The sequence below is a fragment of the Strix aluco genome, chromosome 2 (assembly GCF_031877795.1).
Source record: "Strix aluco isolate bStrAlu1 chromosome 2, bStrAlu1.hap1, whole genome shotgun sequence".
In the NCBI taxonomy this organism is placed as follows: Eukaryota; Metazoa; Chordata; class Aves; order Strigiformes; family Strigidae; genus Strix; species Strix aluco.
The window spans coordinates 33,696,191-33,710,823 of NC_133932.1; the positions used below are offsets into that span (position 1 = coordinate 33,696,191).

General features: G+C 43.6%; 1 protein-coding gene across 6 annotated transcripts in view; it reads right to left on the bottom strand.

The window, feature by feature from the left end:
- Window positions 1-14,633, bottom strand: part of TIAM1 (TIAM Rac1 associated GEF 1) — a 189,141-nt gene that overhangs the window by 136,053 nt on the left and 38,455 nt on the right. The window contains exon 1 of one of the 6 annotated variants that reach the window (XM_074814197.1): window positions 6,060-6,074. The exons of the other annotated variants lie outside the window; for them this stretch is intronic. The gene's annotated coding sequence lies outside the window, so the exon portion shown is untranslated. Of the gene's footprint in view, window positions 1-6,059; window positions 6,075-14,633 lie in introns of those variants that run through there. 6 annotated transcript variants of the gene reach the window in all.

Genomic DNA, 14,633 nt, shown 5'->3' on the forward strand with positions numbered 1-14,633 from the left:
GGGCCGGAGGCAGCCCTCGCTTTGTGCCCACCACCAGCAGCCCTGCTGGGAAGCAAATGTGCTGTGGGCAAGGCAGGAGGTGTCCTGGAATAAAACACTGCATCAAAACACTCGTGTAAAGAGGACAAGATTAGGCAGACAACCTCAGTTCTGACATTTTCTAAGTTTAGATTGCTTAAAACTATAGCTTCAATAATATGCATTTAACACAGGGGCTGGGATGTGCAGAGTTTTTAATGTGTCTTTTGAAAGGTCCACAGAAAAACAAATGAAAATGTTTTTAAAAAAATTTTCCATGTAAATTAACCAAAGTTCAGCTAGATCTACAGTTTCCTTACCTTTGTATTTTGTGTAAGAAAAATCTGGGACACCTGACTACATTGAGGTCACAGTGCTTCTGTTTTCTCCCCCCAGGACTCCACTCAGTCAGAACTCCAGCCTTCTTAGGGATCCATTTTGTCTTATCTGCAAAGGCCTTCTTGTTCTCTGTTCTAGAAGCTCCTAGTGAAATCCAAGCATCCCCAACAACTACTGTAAATCCCCCATCCTTTTTCCCGATTTAAGAAGGGCTGCAACTGTATGGTATCATCATACAGTACTTATCCTTGAAAACATGTAACTCCAATTCAACAATCCTATTACATATGCTCCTAGCATTTGTACAGAAGAGATTTAGCTCTTAGCTTTCCATTGCCTTCTTTCTTTCCATGTTTGTTGGTGCAGAAATTATCTCAGGCTATAGACAGGTCACGTCCAAATGCTTCTCCTATCTTGATACAAATCTGGAAAAAAAGCAACCGTCACATACCTTGCTCTACCCTGTCAAGCTTCCTAGCTCAGCTTTTAATAGCCACCCCTCTGAAGTGCCGTGGAAAGAGCCAGTTACGCCATCTCCCTAGCACCCCATCTCTAAGCGATGTTATCAAAAAGACAACTTGCACAATCAAGGGTCTGTTCAATCCCCTCCCAAGAAGCTCAGGGCAGAGGAAACCTGTGTCACGCTCATAAGGATCAGGGTTGCTTCAGAAGTGACAGCAGTATGAGTCTAAAAAACTAAAGGGGAAAGAGCCTGTCTAGAGCAGAGCAGTCAGAAGGGGAGCTCCCAAGAGCAGATGACAAAAGGACAAAATGAGGGGAAAACACATGCCCTAAAATTTGAGGCTGGGTAAAACCACAGCAGCATACCACACTACTGGTAGGGGGAAATCATCTCGTCCTGCTCTCTTCTGCCTCCGATCCCCCCAAACTGCATGTACGTTCTTACCCCATGGGCACTGCCAGCTGCCCATGGCCCTTCCCACGCTCAACACTGTTCATGCCAACTCACTGCTTTTGTCAGCAAACTGAGCCACCATCGAGCTGTCTCCATGTCTCAGCAACACACCCACCTCTTGCATAAAAAAAATTTAGAGCTGAAACATTTCTGTTTCATTTAGTCCAAGCGCACTGTTCCTACAGGCCATGATATATGTGTACATTTCTTGAATCATCATCTCCTACATCTGATACTGAAACCTTGTCTTAATGCCGTTTTGCCATTCACCTGCCAGGGATATCTGCTCTCTTTCAGTGCGGTATCCCATTCTGTGCTCTTGCCCAAGACCTGTCTCTTACCTCATCCCATTTTTCCTTCATATCACGCCTCCAACACATTCTTGACAACTCATAGTTTAGTCACTATTAGCAAGTCTAAACCCTGGCTATGCAGCATTTGCCAGGAAGACGGCTCTATCTCTGTGAGAACATCAGCCCAGCTTTCTAAATACGCAGCTCTCAGCAGGTCTGACGCTGCAGACCAGAGACAGCCCACGGAGCAGGCAGCGCTCTCGAGAAACTTGCCCTTTAAGTACAAGTATTAATGTAACAGTGGCACTTAAAGATGCTTTTGACTTACCTTGCAGCAGTTCCACTCCAGAAGCACGAACTGGAACGTACACTGAGAGGAAAGGAAGGATTAAGACAAATGTGATCCACAAGGTGGTTTTGTCTGCAGTGATCACCCCACCAACTAAATATTGACAGTAATACTAGAACTGAAGGGCAGGAGATGTCACTCAGAGTACACTTTCACTATTAGTTCAGAGCAAGACCATGAAATGGACAGCACAACCCCGTACTGCACATTCCCTCTGGCTCCTTCATGCCACCTGAGCATGGCTGCACCCACATGTCAGTCAAATCAAGCCACCCAAAAATGTATCTGATGAAACCAGGTCATTTTTCAGCCACATGGCCTGGGAGTGCTGGTACTGACACAAGCAAGGCAGTAGGAACCCGGGGCCCAGCAAAGGAGGAGGTGGGATAACACCGCTCCCTTCCAACAGCAACTCAGTCCTGGAGCATTTAAAAAATAAGTAAATAAATAAATCACCCAGATGCTCAAGAAAGTAATTTTTAATTTTTTTTTTTCCTCAGAAAAGTAAGCCAAGATAAACAGGGAGCAGGCTGCAGTCAGCCCCAGCCACGCTCCCTCAACACCACCAACACTGCTCAGAACAGTTTCTTCTATGTTTTTCCCAACCAGCCTCTAAGGCAGATTGCTGGTTTGGCTTCAGCACCTGTGGGGAACATCTGATCTTGTCCTGTGAGCACAGCATCCCACTCCACAATGAGCCATTTCCATTAACCAAGCCAGAGTTTTACTAATGACATTGCCCTACCAAAAATGTATTTAGAAAAAGGCTACAAGGTGCCTAGTAATAATCCCAGCCTATTCTGCTGAGCTGCATCTTCTCTCCACCCTTGCAGCATTGTGAACTCCTTTAACTGGGCTATTTTGCTCCGCCCCCACAGCCGGACCCCCAGGTGTGCCTTTCGCAGCCCCTCAACCCTGACCCACCGCTTCCGACATCCGTTTCTCATCCTCTTCCTCTCTCCCTCTCTCATCTGGCACATTCCCACCAGCCTACAAACCCAGCCTTTGTCTTCTTCTCCAAGCAGCACTGATCCCTGTGCCCTCTCCCCACCCCACTCCCCCCAGTTACCAGGGGCTATTAACTGTGGTATTGAAACACTGTAAAGTTTAGGAACATATAAAAGTCTCAGGAGGGGAAAAAAAAAATAGCTGTTGGGTGAAAGATGAGCAGTTTTATTTAAAACACAGCTTCTACTTGAATGCAGACCTTCTGCAGTCCTTCTCCCCTTGACTGGCTGCTGGCCACATGCCACTGCTATGTCCACTTTCCTCGTGCCCTCCGACACGTCCCTAAGGTGCCAGCTTTTCACTGTCTGCTTGCCCCACGCTGCCTGCCTTCCTCATGGCTCCCACCAGCCATCACCCTTCCCAACATCACTCCTCCAGCAGCCACATGCCTGCACAGCCCCGACTCCGAGAGGGCCTCCAGACAGTACTGCAGCACAGGAGTTGGGCAACAAGACAGCAACAGCAGCAGCCATAAACCTTTTCACCGGATTCCTGCCTCGTTACCACATCAAAACGGCAGCTCCTCCAGCCAGTTCTGGTGTTACTGCAGGCACGCCATGCACACCAAACCAGCACGTGTTTCCAGCACAGAAATAACGCAGTGCTGGAGGGGCTCACCCAGGGGCACACAGACTGTCATCATGGCAAAAGAAGCTGAACACCCGAAGAGATATGCCACAACTTGAACTGAAGCATCGCAGGCCTCGGGGAGAAAGTACACGATATGCTGTGATTGCTGTCATGCAGAAGACCAAACTAGATTGGGGTCTTCACCTTTGGTTTATGTTCTGCAAGCGATTCTCCAGAGCAAGAGCAGTCCTTGCAGAAATACCTCCTGACTGACCAAGCTCATCTATGCTCACAGAAACATGAACTTGCTTTCACAGGTACCCTGGAAGATCCCCTCTCAAAGGAGATTCTGAAGGATTCCCAGACAAAGAGCTGCAGGTGTGGATGATCATCACCAGGTGCAGACGATCACCACAGTTGTTCTGTCCTCAAGTTTCTGTGAATCTACATATCAAATAGATCAAAGACAGCAACCTCCCCTCTGCTTACATTTCCAGCTTTGCCTTCAAACCAGCCTCTCTGGTGTTACTGATTCTCTTTCATTACTGCTCTTTTTGTCTCCTGGTCCTGTCCATGGCTCTGGCCTATTACACTGTTTGCTACATTGCCAATATCATTTTCTCTGTGCCCACCCAGCCTTTCTCTTCCTTCAAATTCACTCTCTGCATCAGCTTCTCCAGAGACCTTCTTCCAGTTCATGTTATTGCTTTCTTTACAATAGTTTGCAAGTTTTTACAGGACTGAGCACATCTCTTCCAGACCAATGTGGCAAATAAATCCTCTCAGAACATGTGCAACAGCATCAAACAAGATGGCAATATGCATGATGTTCCTGCAGTAGATCACTGTTTATACACATACACACACACAAATGCTTGTCAATGCTTTTTGAGAGGGAGGTGGGACCAGAGAGCTCTTCTAACCTACACAACTCTACAATTCTGTCATCTTTTGCAACCAAAATAATAAAGTCTAGAACTAGAAACAGCACTGCTCACTTGACAGCATACAGCAGAGGTCACCTTCCCAGCTCTGCTGTAGCGCCACAGTGTGACCTTTCCTGTGACATTTCACTTCTCAAAAAAAAAAAAAAAAAAAAAAAAAAATCACAATTCATTCCCATTAACACAGATATGACATCAAAGGTCTTCTTCTGCAATGCATCTAGTAATCTACCAATTGTGGTGTAAGTAGATAATTACAACTGCTTAAGACTGAGGAAAATCACTACAGTATATTATTTTTGTATCACCTGAAAAAACTTGTAAATATAAACCAACAGTGAAAGTCCTCAATGCTCAAAAAAATATTTCATACTTTTCCCTATCTTCAGTCCTCTTTGATAGGGTAAGGAGGTCTGACTTAAGTAAATATGCTATTTAAATGAGGTGGTTTTCACAGCCATTTTGACAGTCTCCTGAAGAGACTGGAGCTAGTCATGACTAGTGCACAAACTGGAGATGGGCTTGTGGGCTGGAGGCTGAGCCCCTCCGCCCCATCCCAGCACACGGCCACAGGAGCAGAAGGATCAACTGCAGCTAGCGGGCCCAGCGGCGTCACGGCAGTACCGAGCACCATGGCTGCCTCTTTGGCACCAGGGAGTCAAAGGTGTCATTACCAAGTAGACCTGGCAAATGAAATTCAGGAACCCCTCCTGGCACAGGCTGAGATGTAGTTAAGGACAAGGAGCCCAGAAGTTCACTTTCCTGTAGAAAACAAATTTTACTATGGTAGAGAATTGCAGGCCCTGAAGGTGTGCATACCTTCCACTGGCATTTTCCAAAGGGACAATTTTGCCCCTAGAAAGTGGGGAATTCTTCAGTTAGCACCAGTAAGAGAGAGCAATGATGTTTAGTTTGATAATGCGACTGTCACTGGGATTTTGAAATGTCACTCCCACACCTAGCAGATGCAGTTGGCTCATTCCTCATTTTAGAAAAATGTACTGAAGTTCCTTTTGTAGTTGATGCAAAATGTTTCACAAGACTGGAGCTTTATTTTGAAAAAAAAGCTCTCATTCCCTTTCAACTGAAAGGCATTTTAATTAATTCTCTTGAACATATTTAAACTGTTCTATCCTTTTTAAAGACTCTTTTGCAGGGACAAGCTATCTCCTTAAGTAAAACCCATATGGCACACAGCTGAACTAAAAATGCCTAAAACCAACACAAAAGAGCGAGCTGATGTTTCAAGAAGGTGGATCCTCCACCTATCATCATTCTTGGCCCTGACTTCGCCAAAACTTACATCTGTGAATAACTCTGGAAGGATAACCAAGACAAATGTTTGTATAATGGGAGCTTGAAAGTGTAACTTGTTTTTAAACAAGCATGTAAGACAAATCACAACTGGAATGACAGTATAAAAATAAGTGAGAGGAGACACCAAAAACCTGTGGGAGAAAGATGACATGAGTTCCAATTAGTTTTGGTATCTTATCTTACAAGTGAGCTCACCTAATAATTTGAGTACCAAAACTAATCTATTAGATAAGCTTTTTTTTTCCACATCAATTTTCAACTCAAATAAATATTGTCCCAAGCAGCCTTAAACACCACAAACCCACCTGCACTCTTTAACCCTTCAAATTTCTTCCTCCTCTTTGGTCAAATGCACCTGGAAGAAAAGGAAAGACATACAAACAGGCCCAAATTTACTGGATCTTGACTCCTGGATGTGGAAAGAAAATTTATTCCCAAGTTAGCATTTCATTCAGAAATAAATATTTGATTTTTTATCCTGCGGCAACTAAATATCCTCTCCCTGCAAGTCCTGACTTGGAACTTCATGGAAATTGGACCAAGCTGCTAGGAAAACTGCCGTGACATTTTCTAAGGGCCCAGATCTATATACCCATATGCTGGTCGTCAACTTCATCAGCTAATCATATTGGATTTGATCCCTAAGGTTGGAACATTATTTACTCTCTGTTCCATCATGCAAAGTTTAAAAGTGAACTCAGTTGTGTTTGGTATTTGTCCTAAACCTAAAGCAATGATCATCAGCATTGAATTCAGCTTGTTCTTAAAACACATCACAGTTCTGTAAATTGATCTTCTGTTTTTACAGGAGGGGTTGGTTGAATTTTCTTCTTTGAGAAAACTGACTATACAGAAATATTGCCTATACATATTTATATATATCTCCCCATGAAACCATTGCTAACATTTGGTTGGAGAAAGGAAGACAAGCATACCCTGTACCACATTCTGTGCAGTTGTTATCCTCCATTACACAAACATTTGGCAGGGTTCCATTATAGAATTTATGCACTAAAATTAGCTCTCACAATTGCAATCAATTGCAACAATCAAGGGTAAGTAATTCAAAAAAAAAAAAAAAAGAAAAGGTTGTGAGCATGGAAAACAATGTTTACAGCACTGCAGTCGTTCCTCTATTTATTTGTAATTATGTCCAATACAGTCTTTCTATCTGTTGTTGCTGTAAGCACACAACCAAAAGGAGAGTAATTTCTCATCAGAAAGCTTCCTTCTGCAATGCCCTAGAACGTTTCCTTGTCATTTTGTTTTTGGCACACACCCCCCGTCTTGGGGAAGGATGCTGGGAAGAGACCCTAGAAACTCTCCAGTGCAGAAGATGCCCACCTCCATCTCTGCACATTCCAGCTTTATCCAGCACCTCTCAGGCTGCTTCATATATGTGTGCATGCACCTCCTTTTCTTTGCCCCTCTTTCTGCAGACAAGCGACCTGGGCTGCCCTCTCCACCCTTCCTCGCCCAGGACCCATCCACGTGGTGGGAAGGGAGGGGATGGTGCAGCTCCACAGGACCCCATGGAGCCACAGGGCTTGGGGACAACCCAGCCCTGGCTCTCCAGATTCTTCCCAGGGCTGAATCCCATCTCCAGCACTGGCTGTCAAGTAGCAGAACACAGGGGTTTTCCAGGAGGGGTGGGGAGGGATGGGTCCCCAAAGCAGCACCAGAGCTGCCTGTCACCATAACAACTTGCATAGCACAGACATGCATCTCACCACTTTGAAAACATGAGCCTTATTTTCTTGCTACAGTGTGGGAAGGGGTTAAGGGGTAAAAGCCATCTTAGCAACCAACAGCGAAGCATCAGGCACACTCCTCAACAAGATTTTCATGACCGTGAAATGACTTTAAGCCAACTACACAGTGACTTGGTTGATTTGTATATTTTTTTTATCATCCTTTTTGACACAGATGGTACATACTGCGTATGGTATGGTGCCAGAGCAGAACTCAAAGTTACAGGCAGCTTTGTACAGATTTTTCCCCCTTGAAACAACAACTCATGAAACTAGTAATAAATGTTATATTGTTTGGAACAAAAAGAAGATAATGTATATAAACTTCTGGAAACTAAACACATATGGCAAGAATACGCTAGAGAATATAGAATAAGAATGCAAGTAATGAAAAAACCCTCTCTGTGTAATTCAGTGTAAATATTACATCTGATTGTCTCTTCTCTCTCGCATGCATACAAGCAAATAAATGTCTGGCATCCCACTTTAATCTGAGCAGTCCTCAATCTTCTATACTAACAATCTATGTAACTTCTGGCCCCCAAGAACCTACATCTTGCATGTCATCACACACTCAAACTGAATAATCTGCCACTGTTTTAATTCACTTCTGGGTTTTGGGTTTGTTGGGGTTCTTTTTAAACAGGTCACAGCTGTACTATAAAGGAATAGAGATAAATGAATAAGTATATGGTATTAAAGGAACATTTTAGTTTTTCAGAGAGGAGTAAAAAAAGCTTGCATGATACAGGATTGATCAAATCAGAAGCAAAGCCCTCAGGTACTACACATTTGTCACCCTTCCTCAGTTCCTAACAGCAGATGCTCTTCTGACCCAGACCTATCACACTGAAGAGAAAAACATGCATAAACTCATCATTCTTTGTATTATCTAAAAGCTATTTACAGTGGTCAACATGAAACAAATTACGCCATTTTGGACACAATAGAGAGCTCACTGACACAAGTTTAAGAATTTTCCATGGTCATCACTTGGCTTTGGTCCAAGCCCGTAATGTCATTTTTCACTGACATCCTTTTGCACCGTGAAATTCATGTTCACAATTCATATCAGATAAAGTCAAAGAGGCCTCTCAGCAAAACATCCAGAGAACCAGCTGACTCTTCAGCAAAGTCTACCATAAAGAAAAGCACATGGGCATGATCAAAAATGGATTTAGTATAATACTGGTTCATGTGATACTAAATAGAAGCTGGTATCTAGCACATCTTGCCTTTATTTTGTTTTTCATTGAACGCACCTGTTCTCATTCAAGATGAGGGCTAAGCTATTTAAACAGTCAAGTTACTTTTGCAAGTTATTTCCCTTAGCACACAAGCAAGCCCAGGCAAGAGAAACCATCCCTCCAAAACACGGCTGCTCCCTGGAAACAGTGCAGGGTGAAATTTTTAGAGTAAATATGCTCTGTGACTGCACAAAGAGCCTCACACTTTTCAGCACAGTATATTCCATGGCTGCTTTCCCCCCCACCCCCTCTGAAATGCATGTTGCAATGGGTGCTACCATCAAACTCTCATCAATTCAGCTTTTTTGCTTACAGACTGAGTTGCACCTGCAGGTTCAAGCTGCTGCACCCCTCCACCCCTCCAGGCAACCAACTGGCATCAGAAGGTGGTGACTGCTAAAGCAGTACCAGAAAACAAGAGCTACAGAAATTTTTTTTTAATATGAAAAGTCCTTTAGCTGAAGGATGAAAGTTACTTTTCAAATGAGAAGAGAAATCCCAGAGGACCCATCCATCCCATGGCCATTCACCTGGGATGATCAGACGTGTCTTGGGAAGAAGGGCAGGAATCTGAACCCACGCTCCCACTTTCCAGCCAAGCCCTCTGATCACTGCCAAGGCAGTGTTCATCATTTAAGTCCAGAGCAGCTTCTTGACTCCCTCTCTGATTCAAACCTAGTTTTAAAACCAAGCATAGTGAGAACATTTCTGATTTCTTCAAGTTTTATGGAAGAGCGTTTACATTTTTGGTGCAACTGCGATTAAAAGTTATGCATAAAACGCAGGGGTGATGTCAAGTTATTGAAAATTCCTTATTTTGAGTTTACATTAAGAGGAAAAACATCTAGGGAAAGATTTTTAAAAAATATATGAGCTGTAAAGGATAGTTTTAAATATAGCAAAAAAAGGAGATGGCTAGAAGAAAGGATTTGGAGGAGAACTGAAGCTGATAATCAGGAAAGGAGAATATAACAACACACCAGACTGCAGAATGCCCTCCAAAAGCAATGAAAAGATAATCATTTCAAAAAGCATTGCTGCAGCAGATGATCAGCAGCTGAACATATCTCTATAAATTCTCATGCTCCTGCAGTGCTATGGAAATGCAATGATATCCCAAATACTGGAATTTTCTTCGGCTGATGAGACAGGAAAAAGAAAATGGCCACACTCCAAAAGCATCTTAAAATATTTCCTGTGTTGACTAGCATAAAAACCAAATAGTAGCAGAGACTTATATATACCCATGTTCCCAGAAAGGAAAGACCTCATGAATTGGCTATCCCACTCCTCAGCCTAGGAAGCGTGATGCCAGGCTGCTCCAGGTACCAGGGGTAAAAGGTCCAAGAGCAGCCATTTAAGTAGCTAACTTCAAACCTGGCACAGCCAACCCAGGCACTACACATCTTTCAACATCAGGTGCTCACTGAGCAGTTGACTGTTCAGATAACAAGCTGTAAACAAAATCATACACATGGATACACAGAAGAAATACTTTAGCTTCAAAGGCATTTTTGTTCAGCACATAAACATTGCAGGAATTTCTCTGATGTCTCAAATAGCATTACTCTGTGCACAAAGTCAAGTCCACTCACAGCACGGTTCATTTTTGTCCCACCATTAGAAACAAAATGACAGCCTTTAACTGCTCAGACTGCAGCACAACATCCCGAGGTTCAGAGATGCTCTACAATGATGGGATAAGCTATTTTTGGAGATCTATCTGGTTGCTAGGGCAAATTCTTGTAACGATACATACCATCTACCAAGCAGGATCTGATTTGCAAGTCAGGAGAGGAGGAAAAATTAAGATGAGACATGACTAACCAGGGTAACGTGAGAAACCAAATGAAATGCCATGCTATATAGAAACATGGTACGGCTTCCATCAAGACTCAGCTGACCTCCTACGTGAAACACGCCTGGTTGTTTTCAGCCAACTGAGCCTAGATCACAGGCTTGAAAGAAATTTCAAAAGGTTGTACATGGCATCCTGCTGCCCCCAAGGCAGGATTGACTATATCTAAACAGTACCTTATGCAGAGCATACCACCTCTGAATCATAAGCATTTGTTCACACAGCTCTCTTGTATCAATATTATTTGTCTTTTACACAAGGGGGTAAATGAGGCAGACAGAAATGAAGCAGTTAGACATCAACTGCACACTAAGTCTCCTGTAAAATCAGGAAATCATTCCAGATGCTCAAAAACCCACAAATAACTGATGGGTCAGTTTTCTAGGATCTGTATGCATAGATATCATGCCATTTTCAAAATTACTGGAGCCTCAGTTCACATCAACCTGTTACACATCTGGATAGTCTTACATATTTTATAATCCTACATATTTTGTAAAAGACCATGACAGTTTTTCTACCCAAATTCCAAGCTTTCAGTTCAAGAAATGTCTTTTGAAAGTTAACAGGGCAAACATGGTAAAGAAAGGACAAAGGGAGCGGTTGGGGGGGGGGGGGGGGGGCTTATAAACTATTTTCCATTTTCTCCACAGTGAAGAATGGAAACTTGCATGCTAATGTTCAAAACCACCAGCTTTGGATGACGCAAACTGGAAAAGGTTGTATAATTTATACCTTGCTGCTGTACCTTCTGGTCAGCTTTGCACTGAACTCAACTGAGATTATAAAAAAGTGTGCAGATCCAAGTTTAGGAAACCACCATACTCTTCTTGGTAGCTGAGCACTTTGTGTGTCAGAAGAAAGCTTCTGCAATTAAAATAGTATCTCCCTTAAAGATACTATTTAATTAGGCCTTAAACGATTGAGGAAAGGCTTAAATAATAATCTCACTTAGGCCTCACAGTCAAATGAGCAGTGCCTACCAATACTTAGTCAAACTTAAGCATACCTCCCTGGTAAGAGAGAGTACTTCCAACACAACCTGGCATTAAAACTGAATTAGTGTGCTCTTTTCCTCCATTTTGACTTCCGAAATAAAAAGGTTCAAATCTATGAGAGATCTAAACACTGCAGGGACCATGAACTAAATGAAATTCATAGAGCCACCAGACATAAAGATTACTGCTGTAATCCACAGGAGTGATGCTAGGAGCAGAATGACCACCAAGATTGAAAGAGAAACCTCTGCCACAGGTGATGGATGGACATCCAGCAGGAGAGACACCTCCACTGCAGTCCTGGGCACATTTCACTGGCCTCTGGTCAGCAGGGGTTGCAAGTCTCTCCACTGGAATAACCACAAACCAGGCAATGTACAAGACACCAATTCGTTCTTCTCACACCCACAGGCCCCTGCCTTTACAAAAGAGTATTTTCGATGAAGGTCCATCTGACTCATTTACCCTTGGGCTGCAGATTCCTCACATACACGTGTGTGATATAGGGACCCCCTGCAAGGGCTGTCCCTGCCCATTGGGTGGCACAGCCCTGGCAGAAGGCATAGACGCAGGGCTCCAAGGGACAGGCCAGCACATCAAACCAGGCAGCAAGCCCTCCCCGTTTTACCAACCATGCAGAGCTTCAATGCTGCTCAAAGCTGAAGCAGCAGCAGCCCTTTTTTTGCTCCTCCACTCAGGAAACAAATCAACTCTTACCTGATGGAGTGTTTGGGCAAATAAAGATAAGGACCTAGCTGAACTATTCAGAGCTCAGACTCCAGCTGCCTTCAAACCCTTACCAACCATAACACCAAACACAAGATTTTGTACTCTTCCAGCTGCCTCCCAAAAACCTCTTCAAATGTGGCTGCTTTAGATGTGGGATTTCCCTAGCCAGTCACAAAAAACGGCAGTTCTCCATATCCACGGTGTGTTCTGCTGCATGAGCTCCAGCCGAGTCACCTGCACTGCTTGGAGGCAAAGCACAAGCAAGAGAAAGGCGCTCCTGAGTTTCTGCAGCGATCCAAAGATGCTGCTCAGGCCCTGTAAGGACCATACTGTGCACGTGCATACACACGTGCAGCAGTTTAAGAAACAGTCTTGTTCACTTTAGGTACTGTTAAAGAGGCTAATGCTTCTAAATAACTCAATTTTGAAAAATGGGGCTTAAATACCATTGAAACCCGAGATCATAAAGAGAAAAACATATGTGCACATGCTCCTAAGAAACCAAACAGCTTTTCAAAACAAGATTTCTCTCACATGCTCCTAAAGAAAGCTTTTTTATTTAAACCATCATCAACTTAAGAGCAGGAGAAAGACTTCAACAAATTTGTCAGTAAATACTCCCATTCTACACAGGTAAAAACACTGGCACAAAAGCAACCTAGTAACTTCCTAAGCTGATAAGATGCTATTATATATTGCACTATATATGCACATGTGATATCTGTATACGAACATATACATGTATCACAAGGTATAGCTTTTTTTAAAGAACTTCAGGAGAGAGTTTGTTCATGTGATAACCCACCTGTACAGGAAAGACTAAAGGGGAAGATAACCTCTAATCCAAGGGAAATCCATTGCAGTCAGGAGACACATCCTATTGACAAAGATCAGACAGGGAATGAGGAGACCCAGCTTTTATTTCCTGCAGCATCATTTCCTTCTGGGCAGCCCCACTACATCTCCCCAAGCCTCTGCCGCTCCTTCAGTTGTTGTCCTGACAGGCAGGCTGGTGGCTTATTTATGGAAAGGGCTCACCTTTGCTATGGGTGTGAGCATTTACCTACGTTAAAGTCCTCATCTCCCTCCAAAGGGCCCCCCAGACAGATAAGCTGGCTTCTCTTCTCCCCTTCCCACTGAAGGGAATACAGATTAATAAATATTGGGAGGGAATCTGCCTGTAGCTTTACTAGACTGCATAAATGGTTAAAATTTTCCTTGAGCAGCAGGAAGCTTGTGAGGACAACACAAAATGCACAGCTGCACAAATGTAAGATTAGGGAAGAAGGATGGAAGGTATCAGGAGTCTGAAATATTTTCGGTCAGATAGATGCATTGGCTCACCCACTCTCCTGACAAGTACTCAGATTTTAAAAGGCGCTTTAATCTGCCTCAGATCTATATAAACAAAGATCATAGAAACAATTGTATATAGCAGCCTGGGAAAGAGGAATACTGTTATCATCCTTCACTTCATAGCTTTATGTTGGAGAAGAGGGAGGAGAAGTAAAGAGGGAAGTAAAGTAACCATGCTCAACATCACAGCTCGACGTGAACAGGCCTGTTTCTTTTGTTACTTCGGGTCATCAGGATAATTAAATCCTTTATAAGAGCCACCGATCCGCGTCAGACAGAGCGTTTAACTGCGAGCTAACTTCTTTAAGTTGCACAAAAGAGCTTCTACATATTACAAAACACCCTCTGCGCCTTGCTCGGTGCTTTCGGGACAGATTCTGGCACCTCTACTTCAGCAGTGCCATACGACACCAATCTGCCAGACTGACAGACAGCCTCAGCCCATGCTGGCCATGGAGGCCCACACAAAGAGGTGTTGTGTCATTTGGGGAGCAAGGTGGTACCCCAGTGTCTGAGGTACAGCCTGCCCCATGCTGCCTGGGGGACCCCGCAGTTCGACCACGGCTCAGAAGCCATACACGTTTTTGGAAGAGTGGTGGAGTTGATGGAAAGGTCAGTCTGAGTTGCTGCACCTCTGTTTCCACCCCTCCTCCCCCAACTGCAGAGTTTCTAAATTAATCTGGGTCTTTAGCCTTGTCGGCTTTTATTGCCGCTTCTTAAAGAAAAGCCCAGCTTTCACGCTACAAACTACAGGGCTGAAATCCCCAGACAAGTTTAGTAAGTGCTTTTTGCAATTCGCCTTTGCCCTATTCATCCAAGTGTACTCCCTTAAGAGTCTCCTAAAAATCTAAGATAGGAAATGCGCTTAGTTTCTTCCTTATTTTCCCCTCCCTGCAACATTTTAATCAAAACGCGCCAGCCAGCTACATCCAGCAGACGT